Below are 12,321 nucleotides of genomic sequence, written 5' to 3'. Positions count from 1 at the left end.
TGAAAGAAAGGGATTAAATATGGCTGCAGAATTCTGTCAGTGACACATAACTATGTGACTAACAAATGGTATGTGAGAAAGAAGGAGCCTCAGAAGTACAACAGTGGAAGAATTTCGTTTTTCTGCTTAATAGCTCTGAGTACACTATTTCTGCAAATTATGATTGTCCTTGTGAGAGATTTGTGTGTGGCTTTGTTCAGCAGCACCTGGTGGTACTTTGAGGATTTATAAATAGATTGTGGGATTTCCTGGAATAGGGACCTGGTTTCAAGGCCCCATCCCATTGGAATTGCACTATGGAATGGAGTTCCAGAGCCTTTCCCTCCCAGGACTCCTGGAATTGGGGGACACCATGAGGGGGCATCCTGCTGAAGCCCCCACAAAATCAAATGATTTCGGGTGGTGGCTGTGGAGAGGCTGTTCCTGTGGGTCAGGGTGGGATTTTCTGGGAGGTGGATGTAGAATTATGTTATTTATCGGTGACTGTAACTCAACTAAACTGAACTAGTTTAAGGAAAAAGTGTGGGATTTTGGCTTATGATAGGACAGTAATAGAGCTGGTCTGTAGTCTTAACTGGCTCAGGGACTCTAAAATGTGTCTTCAGGTCCCTCTCTGCCTCCTTCCTTCTTCAGTCTCCTGCATGCCTCCTTCTCTGTTTGGTGTTCTCCTTCCACCTACAGATGAACTTCCCTACTTCGGGTACCTTCAGGTTTATTTCAGTTACTTCTGACAGATTTAGAGACTTCTGAGAAAGAATCTTTCTTTATATCTGGGTGCCTATCAAATCCCAGGCAAGGACTATGATTGACCCAGCTTTTGGACCAAGCCCTGTGGCCAAGAGGACTGATCAGACTTGGGTGACATCACCATCCCTGTGGCAGGGGTGGGGTGGCCATCATGAAATCAGCAGGCCCGCAGAATCATACACTTGGAGTAGGGGAGTTCCCTAGAAGGAAGAAGAACACTGTTTTCAAGAGAAGGAGGAACACATTCACCTCAGGCTATGGAACAAAGTCATATTTAACACACAGCTCTTGTTTTCCAGTCAGCCCGTCCCTAATCCAGATGACACTTTGTACAAATTAGAAAAATTAGCCCCTTCCCCTAGACATTTTGCTACTGTTGCCAGAAAATTATGTTAAATATATCAATCTATAGTGACTTCAAACGCGATTGGTGCCCAGGATTGTGCAGTACACAACCCAGAAACTGAATGTGGCAGCTCTGCCTCCTGTAATGAGGAAGTTCCTTCTGATTACTCTAATCCCTCACTGAAGAATATTTTCCCCTTAGAGATTTTAGAAGGTGACTAAGGTGCCAAGGCAGAGACCAAAGGGGCAGAGCTACAAGTGAAAACGACAGCTGGTTCCCACCACCTCACTTCCAGTGCCACAGACAGAGAGCAGTGTCCCGTGGGGGGTTGCAGACAGTAACCAGCAGCAAAGTGAACTGATGTCACAGCAGGGCTGGGAGTGATGAAAGGGACCCGGCCCTAGGACCAGCTTCTAGGAGGCAGCTTGGGAGGGATATGAGAAGAAATGTACGTTTCCTCTGAATGCTAGAAAAAACGGACCCTTGCATAGAAGAGGCCTGGTGGATAAGACCTGGATTCCATTAGCAATAAAACCAAGTGAGAGTCAGGTGTAGTGGGGCACACCTATAATCCCTCCACATGGGAGACTGAGGCAGGAGGATCACAGTGAGTTTGAGGCCAGCCTAAGCTACATAGTGAGTTCAAGGCCAGCCTGAACTACACAGTGAGACTCTGTCTCAAAAAACAAAAAACAAGTGAGAACTGCTCCTCAGAGAGGTCAGTGAGCAAGGCAGGATAAAGAATCGTGTACAGTGGACACCAACACTCACACCTAGATTTGGAAACAAATCACCTCTCGGGGGTGGGCAAACTGAGCAGAAGCCAAGCCCTTCATTTTGACACTGTCCAGGGCTCAGCTTGCGGGGGCACCAGGCAGCCAGAACTCTGAGCTGCCAGAAAAAGATGGTGGCATGGATAGGCTCAGGATGGCCATGCTGACTGTTGTGGAACAATGGGGAAGGAATGAGGACAGGACTGTTAGATTCACACCTCCTGGCCTCAGCCAGAGGCCAGGGGAGCAAGCTCTGAGATGAAGCATTTCACAACAGCTCCACTAGGGGTCACCACACCCCCAGAGTGGAACATGGGGGAGGAGAAGTGGCTAAAACAGACACCACCACCCCCCACCCCACCCCCGCACACACTGCCCAAGCTCTGAGGGACAGATGAATAGCCAGTGGGGTGGGGGTGGAGGGGCTAGAGGAGGTAGAGAAACACTCCGTGGACAGCTGTGTGGTGCAGCTAAACAGCTGGGAGTGAGCGTGTGTGCGTGTGTGTGTGTGTGTGTGTGTGTGTGATGTGCGAGTATGGGTGTATAGGCAGGCTTACACTAGACATAAATCTAGTGATCACTATGGTGGCCCTGTGTGCATGTGAACAGGGCGTGTGTGTGGGTACAGATGACCACACAGGTAAGTCATATTTGTGAAAGCAGAACCGAGTAAGCATTGTTGTGGGGTGTATACACAGGAATACACTGAATAAAGACTTGTGATGGTGACATGTGGCATTTGTGTTCATCTGGGCATGAGTGTGCACATGCGCACACATGGGTTTATGTATATACTTGTACACATGGACAAGCCCAATGTGAGCCTGGGGGTGTGTGCGATGGGGGTAAGTGTTGTGGAGATGATTGTGGACATATAAAGAGTGATTCTTGTGTGTGGCTGAACATGTGGGAGTGCAGCATTTGTTCCTGGAGGGTCATACATGTGCACCTGCGTAACTGAGGGTGTGAGCCAGGCTGTGCCATGGAGCATTTCTGGTAGTGAGCGTGAAAGGAGATCAAGTGTGAGGATGAACCTGTGTACATTTGTCAAGGCTGGGGAGGACCTGTGGTGGAGGGGTCTCACACATGTGTCCCAATATGTGCATGTGTGTGTGCACACAAGTGTGTGTGAATAGATGAGTGTGTCACCCCGCCCCCCTGGTCACTGAGGCTCCAGAGCCCAGGGCTCCCAGGCTGAGCCCTGAGCACTCCGTGAGGGCAGTGCAGCAGAGGCTCCCACCTGAAGATTGGCCCAGTCCTCAGGTTTCACTCATGACCCTGTGACATCAGCGGCAGCAGCTGTCCCCGCCGGCCCGGCCCCCCGGCCAAGTCCCCCAGAGTTCCAGCCCCAGCCCGCGGTGGGCACGACACTCCGGGCTTGTCAGCTACCGCTCCACTCCCGTCTAACAGTGAGTACTGCGCCCCTTCACACCAGCCAAGCGGTATCCCCAAGGGCGAGTCACCCCAAGGGACAGGCCACCTTGGCCCCAACCCCAGCCTGGCTCTAAGGAAGTCACCACTTTGCTCTGGCACCACTGACTCCTGCCCACACGGGTTCTGCTGCCCGTGCCCGGGCTCCGCTCTGCTTGGCTGCCCTGACAAAACTCTGTGCCTGGACTTCCTCTCTCTGTCCCCAAACTTGCCTCTGTCTGTGTCTGATCATCTCTTTTCTCTGCCTCTGCCTGGCTAGCCCTCCTTGCCCTCAGCAAGGGTCTTCACTTTGGTAACAAATGGCCCCCTGGATAAAGCTTGACTCCGGACGGGCACAGGGTGTCCCAAGGGACAGGGACGGGGCTGCAGTTTCTTCAGGAGAGTGAGGGAGCTAGCCGGTGGCTAGCTGGGCCTGGTGCAGCTTCTCGGCTGGAGGTAGAGTGGGGGGGGCGGGGGGAGCAGAGAGCCGCAAGAGGCCGGTCGGGTGGCGGCTCCTTTGCTGTGCTGAAACAGGAATTTGTGAGAGGTGCCAGCAGGGGACGCATCCCAGGCAGCCCGGGCCCTACCCGAGGTCCCGCCCTCCTCCAGCCCACTCCCACTCCTCTTCTCTGGGACAGGCTGAGCCCTGGAAAGGGAGGGGGCCATGGGAGCGCCCCTACATAGGGAAGGAGAATGTGCGGTCCCGGAGCCTGAGCGCACAGCTTGAGGGGAAGAAGATGGGACTGCAGCACTAACAGACGCAGAGGGGCCAGGAGGGCTCTGGGGGGACTCAGGAGGACCTGTAGGGCCCAACCTTGTGGTCGGGGGGCAGGGCCAGCAGACCTCAGCCTCCCCCTCCCTCCCTGCGGGCAGAGCTGGGCACCAGGACACTGGGAAGGGTGGACAGTGGCCGGTGGAGAAGGCGGAGTGAACTGAACAGAGCTCAGGGACGCAGTTGGGAGGTGCAGGAAGCTAAATGTTGGTGGGATACAAGGGTTATTCTTACCAGAGGGACCACTTGTTTACAGGATTGGGAAATCCCAGTCTAGAGAGCAACATGGGTGGCAGCTACTGGAGGTTTCTGAAGAAAGACTGTGTAAGCAGAGTCCTGAGTCCCCTTCCCCCTCCATCCACCCAGGGAAGTCTGTGTCCTGCCCTCCCTCCCCCTGCTGGTCAGAGTAGGGGGCCAGGCCAGCCTGAGGCCTCATGGCACCCTGCTGTGGGGAGGTGGCCTCCAGGTGGGGACATCTAGGGTCATGTCCCTCTCCACCCCTATCTTAGTAGGGGCCTGCACAAAAACAAATCACCCAGCAGAGTCCGGAAGGAAAGAGGCAGAAGGAGCTTGGGACCATTTCAGCCAGCCCTACTGATGAACCAGGTTGGGACGGCAGTGAGTCTGGACACAGGGAAGGGGCTGAAGTGGGGTTGCTATCAATCAACTGTGACAAGCCTATGGCTGCAACCTGGGCCCTGAGCTCGGCCAAGGAGACCCCAGCCATGGTAGAGGCTGGCCATGTGTGGAGTGGAGTGGGGCAGGGAGGACTGGTTCTCCTAGGACCCTCCAGATTCTTCCGGCTTCACCTCCCAGCCCCTGCCCGTGGCTGGAATCTTCACCCATGTGGCAGGGGTATGGATTGCTGTGGTCACCACACTAGGGTTTGGAGCCACATCATCTGTGTGGGACAAGGTAGAGGGCTGGACATACCCAAGGGCCTTTAGACTTACAGTGTCAGGCACTGAGGCGAAGGTGAGCCAGGCCTGAAGGCCCACACAGCCCCCTGCCACATGTGCCACAGGTTCCCTGGTCGGCCTCCAGAGTTTCAGCAGCCCACCCCCCATCTCTACCCCAGGCACCCCTCAAGAGTTTGTGCTGGAGCTTTAGGGAGTTTGGGGATGGCAATGAGGGTCCTTGCTAGGTCATCCGTGGGCCAGCCTAGACCTGCTTGTCATTTCTAGTCGGAAACTTTCCTAGAGTCAGGGCTCAGAACTGGGGTCACCTCCCCAGCTCAAAATTGGCCAGATGTGAGGGTTGCTCTCTGCCCCACCCCAGGCCAGTCCAGGGAAGACCTGTGCCAGACGCTGAAGGACCCGATCTGGTCAGATGTTGGGTTGTCTGACAAGGCCCCTGCCTTTCGGGGTAACTGACCACCAGAAGAGAAAGTGTGGATAGGAGAGAGGAGGGTGGGAATAAAGCAGTGAGGGGAGGGGTGACAGCATTAGAGAAGGCTCCAGGAAGAGCGGTCGCTGAGAACAGGGGAGGGCCAGGAACCCGGAGGAGTGGGAGGCCCTTGCCTGAGGGCCTCAGAGAGCAGGCAGCAAGATGAGGATGGAGGAGAAGGACTGTCAGTGCTTTTCAGGTTATATAAACTCAGCTCCTTGACCCCTTTATAGGGGCACTCAGGCTCAGACAGGGCGTCACTCACCTGGGCATCCAACCAAGGCCCCTGCTCCGCAGGAAGGAAACTAACTCTAGGGTAGGGCTGTGAGGGGGCAGAGCTTGCTCCTGAGACCCAAGACCAGCAGATTTCCCTGGACACCCTAGGACTGGGCCTCCAGGCAGTTCTGGTGACTCTTGCATGAGACCACAGGTCAGCAATGGCAGGGACAGGCCAAGTATCCCTCCAAAGGTGCTAATGGGGATTGGGAGCCCTGATTCCTTTCACCTCCACCACCGCTACCCCAGCCTTTGGTGTGTGCTGCCCTGTTCTGCCACATCAGCAATGGCTATTTTTATTCCTTGCCGTTTTCCGTCAACAGCCTGTGTTGGGGAGGGGGGGTTGGCAAGAGGAGTGAGGGGCTCCAGGAGCCAAAGGGCAGCAGAGTTGGGGGCAAGGCAGCCACTGTCCCCTCACAGGACCTCTGCCAGGTCCCCTGAAACAGTAAAAAAGGGAAAAACCCCAGTAGTCAGTGGACCCTGCCCCATTTTTTAGCTGATTTTCGAAGTGAGTGACCCTCATCCACCCTGGAGGTACTGGCAGGTTATGGTCCACTTTAGACCTAGGCAGCAGTGCGGTCTAGTGATGAAGAGCTATCCACCACCTCTTCCAAGAGCCCTCGGAAACAGCCAGCCTTCTCCGTGCCTCAGTCTCCTCATTCATCAGATGGGGTGATAACAGTATCATGGGGGGATTAAATGAGCTCATAGACACTGAGGTGCCCAGAACAGTGCCTGGCATGTAGTCAGCTATACCTAAGTGCTCACTAGTGGCATTGTGGCTATTACCCAGATATATCCTGAAAGAACATCTTTCGTTGTGGGGAAGAGAAAGCTCCAGGAAGAAGGGTGTTACTCAGCTCTGCACCCTTCAGAGCTGGGGGAGGAGGTGTGGGTGTATTTTCTTCACATTTGATCTCCTGAACGTGAGGGTCCTTTATAAAAGGGCTGCAAAGCCTGAGGCCTGCAGAGGCTGGGGCAGAGCTGCTCTGGCTCACCTCTTAGTAAGAGCTGCCTTTTGAATCTTGTGCGTGTGCGTGTGTGTGTGTGTGTGTGTGTGTGTGTTGTACTGGGGATTGAACCCATGGCCTTTGTACTATGCTACATTCCCAGGCTTTTTTTATTTTATTTTTTATTTTGAGACAGGGTCTCGCAAAGTCTTTAAGTTGCCCAGGCTGGGCTCAAATCTGTGATCCTCCTGCATCAGCCTCCCAGAGTTTGGGGACTACATGAGAGTATCATCACACCTGGCTGGCTCTTATCTTTTTTGAGGTTTGTAAATTCTTGGTCAATCTAATTCTGGAGACAAATTTTCAAAGAAGAATGGGGAGAAAACCTCCCTGGAGCAGTTTCTGGGCAGGACCAAGTGCTCAAGTGTCTGGCTGAAGGGCAGGAGCTACCTGTTAGGGCAGAGAGAGCAGAAGGGAGATGTCAGGTAGCTGGAGGGCTGCTGGCTGTGACCCCAGCACCCAGTGTCTCGGGAGGGAGGACTCTCAGGCCACCTCCCTGGATGGTGGGAGTTGATGGAGGGGATGAGGAGCCCAGTTGGCCCTGGCATTCTCCTGGCACTGAGAGGGCTGGAGGGGCCTGGAATGGGATAGAGGGGCTGCAAGGGAAAATAGGCAGAACATTTCCGAGTGGAAGAGCAAGAAGGAGCAGGAGAGCAGGAAGGGTACAGGGTGGCAGATCTGGACTGGGGAGGAGCCGTCCTAGGGCAGGTGAGGTGGGCTCGGCCTGTCTGCACAGGGCATCTGTGCACACCCCACTGTGGGGAGCAGAGTGGGTGGTGTCCAGGTCACCACGCTTTAGGCTCCTTGGAAAGATCTAAGCCAATAGCCCCAGGCCTGGGGGGAACAAAGCAGCCTCCTCATCCCCTCCAGCAGCTGGAAAATGACTCAGAGTTGACAAGAGTGTGTGTGTGTATGGCGGGGGAGCTGTAGTGGGGGTTGGGAAGCATATGATGGTCGATTGGTGTCAATAAAAACCAAACCTGGAAGAAGGTTATTTACCAAACTATTGACCTGTGTGCCCAACCTTGTTCTCACCCCAGTCCAAAGCCACAGGAGGCCTGAGCACAGCCCTGTCAATGCCTGCCAGGCTCACTCTGCAGCCCAAACCTTTCAGGGGGCCTGCCCTTTAAAGAGGACAGAGGGATGAGGACCAGGCTAGCCCAGGGGCCACCTGTGCTGGAGGAGGACAGCTATGCCCAGCCCAACTCCCTAAAGGGCTGGAGGGAGGCCCTATTTGTAGTAGTAGGCATGAGGATTTGGCACATTAGAGAGCTGCATTCAAATCCTGGCTCTTCCACTTATTAGCAGAGATAGTGAAAGTAAGGCCCTTGGAACAGGGCCCAGCACACAGTGAACAGAAAATGAATGCATCCACAATCACTTTTCATCGGGAAATGTTTCTTTAAACTTCTACCTGTGGGCCTGTGCATGTCAAAAGTGTGGGTGGATGTACTGCTTCAGGGCCAAAGGAACCAACCCTCCTACTGCAAGGAGACTTTCCCAAGAGGGCTGAAGCCAAGAGTCAGCACAGAAATACATCCCTCTGACCTAAAGCTGAGACCTTAAAACCCACCCACGGGCCTTACTCCTGGGGAGAAAAGCTTCCGGGGCCCACAGAAGAGCTGGGAGGAGGTTAGCAGGAAGGGGGCACAGCACACAAAATCTAAACCCAGCCCATTTGTAGGTTTTTATTTCATGGGTCCCTGAGCTAACCAAAAGCACCCTAGGTAAATGGAAAAGGCCAGGCTGAGGAGAAGAGGCCAAAGTTTGGGGAAAAAGTGCCCAGTGTTTTTGGAGAGCCCTGGGGGACTAGCACAAAACAAGACTGATTGTAGAGGGAGGAGTTGCCCACATATCCCGAACTGGAAACCAAACTAGCATACAGTAAAGGCAAAATAAATGTGGCCACCACTACCATTCTTACTTTGGGTAGAACAAATCCTCATGCGGGTTGAATTAGGCACCTGAGAAGAGGAGCTTGTCCTGACCTCGACATGGAAATGCAATGAGCACCAGCTCCTCCCCTTGCTCAGGAGCCCGACCATGACCTCAGCTGGTTTCCAGAATTCATGGGGCCTGGAGTGTCCAGGGGTTTCTACTTCATACTCCCTGCCCCAGGCCACCCTCCAAGGCCCCTTGGAACAGATTTCCTCTGTAGCGGGTGTTAGGCCAGAAGAGGAAAGCCACCGGGGGTGACGTCCTTCAGGCCTTGGCCTGCCAAGGCAGAGGCCACTTTGCTCTCCTTCCTCTCCAAGCCCTAAGTGCTGGCAGAGAAATAACAACTACCCCCTTCACAACCCTGGCCCAGCCTGCTGCAGCTAAGAAAAAGCTGTGACTTGAGGCTTACAGCTAGCAGGACATGGGGATCATTTTTTGCTTTTTGAGCTGGAACACAGTGGGGACACAGGAATGGGGGAAGTAGTCCACCTGGATGTCCAGTGCTCTCTTTGGCCAAGACAGAAGTTTGGTCTGTTTCAGTCTCCCAGGAAGTTCTGAAGCTAAGACCCCAGCACATGTGAAGCCTAAAGCATGTATGTGCAGGGTGCCTTCACTGATCACATACAGCTCTGGGTAATTTTGCTCCCAAAGAAACAAACAGCCAGACACTGGTGGGTTATCAGCAGCTTTGCTGGAGATGATGCACACGCTTGGTTGGCAAGAGGGGCAGTGGCTGGGTTCTGAGCAAGACCAGCAAGCTACCTACCATCTCTCTATCTCCAGGGATGAACTAGACCAAATGAAGGAGGCTGTGAGAGGCAGGTCACAGGAGTGTATTTCACCACAGTGTTTATATCCTGGGCTGGCAAGGGCATGGCTGAAACTACTTGGGGAATTTCAGGCTGATGCAGTGCAGCTGAGTGAGTTTCTGGATATTTGAAGAAGCCTTCTAAAAGCATAGGTTTTGCAGGAGGGAGGTTTTCTAGAAGTGCACAGGGATGAGGGTTGTCCTGGGCTTTGCCTGGCCAATAATTTGGGACTATCAGGATTAGAGATACCCTGTTGTGAGGGATGAACTTTAACTGAGGATAAATCAAGATCCAATAAGCCTTCACAAGACTGGAGGTATAGAGGCACAAAAGACAAGGAGAATTTAGGTAGAGATAAAGTCCTACACTTAGATATTAACTTTGTATCCTGCAACTTTGCTATAATTATTATTGGTTCCAAGAGATATTTTTGTCAGTTCTGATTTTGTATATAGACAACCATGGCATCTGTAAACAAAGATTTATTTCTTCCTTCCCAATCAATATCATCTTTTATTTCCTTTTCTTGTCTTATTGCATTACGTAGGGCTTCCAGTACAATGTTGAAAAGCAATGATGAGAGGGGACACCCTTGCCTTGTTCCTGATATTAGTGGGAAAGCTTCTAGTTGTGGGTTATGGTAAATTTTCTTTATCAATTGTTTCCTTCAATTCTTAGTTTGCTGAGTGTTTTTAGCATAATTGGTTATTTGATTTTTTTCAAATGTATTTTCTCCATCTATTAACTGATCACGTGATATTCCATCTTTAGCCTGTTGTTATGATGGATTACATTGGTGGAATTTCAAATGTTGAACCTGCTTTGCATACCTGAGATAAATTCCACTTGGCCATGGTGTACAATTCTTTGAATACATTGTTGGATTTAATTTGCCAATGTTTCATTGATCTACATGTGGGTTGAAAAGAGAAAAATCAGTTACACAGTTTATATGTTAGGGTAAGATCTAATTAGATCACAGCTCAGGAGGGAAACACAGAGGTGGTGGTAAACTCCACACTGTGATTGGGGTCCTGCAGAAGCAGTGCCATCTTGGGATGAATGGACACAAAAGGTATCCAGGCCAGGGAGAAAAGGCCTCTGTGGTCAGACTGTATCTGGGGTTGGGTGTTCTGATCTGGCTTCCCCACAGGGAGAAACAATGCCGGCTGGACTTGCTCCAGGGAGAACTGCCTCGCCCTCCAGCGTCCTCACCCTCGGCTCTGTGCCTGCAGACAGCTGGTCTCAGCCTGGCTGGCTACTCCCAACCCTTCCTCCCCCACCTCTGTCCCTGTCTGCTCACAACCTCTAGGCCCCCAGGACTGCCTGATTTTACCCACCACTTCCGCTCAAACTTCCGTCTGGAGGGAAGTTCCGATGGGACTTTTCACTTGCTAGATGGGCTCCAGTCCTGGCTCCCAGGGAGCTGGGTTTTAGTTTTGGCTCAGCCTCTCATTTATCACTCTCTAAAATTATCTTATTTGCTTCCCTATTTAATGTCTGCCTCCTCCCTCTGGAATGCAAGCTCAGTGAGGACAGGGACTTTGCCACCACTGTGGTCAACCCTGGCACCCAGACCAGAGCCCAGTACATAGCAGATGGTCAGAAAGTGTTTGTTGAATGAATAAATATGTAGTCTGTTTCTACCTGGCCTTCACTTCTCTACAGTGAGATATGGGAGTTGGACTCAATGCTCTCTCAGGTCCTTGCAATTCCCACATTCTCAAAGGCACCAGGACGAGGTTGCCTGGAACCCCTAGACTCTTAACTGCCACATCTCAGGGACCAGGCTGGCCAGAGGACAGGTGGCAGGAGAGTCGGAGCTGTCACGTTGGTCCCATTCACTCCTCACTGCAGCCCAAGGAACCACGTGGAGATCTGGCAGCACATCACCTCCTTTGCGTTAGAGTGTGGTCAATTCTTTCTCCCTGCCAGGAAGTCACTTCCAAACATCCCAGATGTCCTATACCTCCACTAGTGCCCACTGAAAACAACACAGCTTGCTTGATCTGTTCTAGACACATGGAAAGGTGGGCAGAACATACAATAGTGGCCTCACTTGAGCCCTAACCCCTACAAGGGGCTGCAAGATGAATCCAAGGCTGCAAGATGAATCCAGACCCCCCAGGCCAAGCATCAAGTGCTGGGCCCACTGTCATTCCACTTTCCCCACCCCCTAAACAGCTTCTGGGCTTGATGTGTGTCCCCTGTAACTTGCTTCTGCCTTTGCTCTGGCTGTTTCCTCTCCCTGGGACGTCCTTCCCCTGTCTCCCATGTTCTGAACTTACTCTTCCTTTGAGACCCACTTGAAAAATCACATCTTCCCTCCCCTTCTTGGAAGTAACCACTCATCCAGCTGAACTTTGATAGCAACATCAACTTCCCTCTTGAGGGCAGGTATCACCTCCTTCACATATCATAGCCATGTGTGCCCACATCCACTTTCCCCAAGGCTGCCAGCCCTCCATGGGCAGGAACCCCAACTGTGCATCTTTGTGCCCTATTCACAGCTGGCTCAGCTTCTGGCATACAAACAGGATAGGTGGATGGATGGATGAATGGACAAATGAAACACAGAAGAATCCATGGGATCCCTGGAAAGGTCTATATCCAAGGCCTCATCCTTTTGTTCACTTATTCAACAAATACTTACTGAATGCCTACTGTATGCCCAGTGCTGGGAGCACATGGGGCCTAGGCAGATACAGTTGCTGCTCTGTTGGCATTTCAATCTAGTGGGAGAAACAAATAAATCAGGCAAATAAGTAATTATAAATCATGATAAATTATGTCAAGGAAAATACCAGGGGCTATGGCAGAGAGTAAAAGGAGAAGGGAACATTTGAGCTTAGAC

The 12,321-nt window shown here is 52.2% G+C and overlaps 1 protein-coding gene across 2 annotated transcripts in view; it reads left to right on the top strand.

The window, feature by feature from the left end:
- The first annotated feature begins 3,138 nt into the window (after nt 1–3,138).
- The window catches only part of Scn4a (sodium voltage-gated channel alpha subunit 4), a 47,216-nt gene continuing 38,033 nt past the window's right edge, over nt 3,139–12,321 (top strand). Inside the window, exon 1 of one of the 2 annotated variants that reach the window (XM_021247565.2) lies at nt 3,139–3,275. The gene's annotated coding sequence lies outside the window, so the exon portion shown is untranslated. The remainder of the gene's footprint in view (nt 3,276–12,321) is intronic. The other variant, XM_021247566.2, reaches the window with a different exon arrangement.

Source organism: Heterocephalus glaber, unplaced genomic scaffold, assembly GCF_053883595.1.
Source record: "Heterocephalus glaber isolate CG9 unplaced genomic scaffold, H.glaber_assembly_v1.0 deba00001124, whole genome shotgun sequence".
In the NCBI taxonomy this organism is placed as follows: domain Eukaryota; kingdom Metazoa; phylum Chordata; class Mammalia; order Rodentia; family Bathyergidae; genus Heterocephalus; species Heterocephalus glaber.
This window is presented reverse-complemented; position numbering and strand designations above follow the sequence as displayed.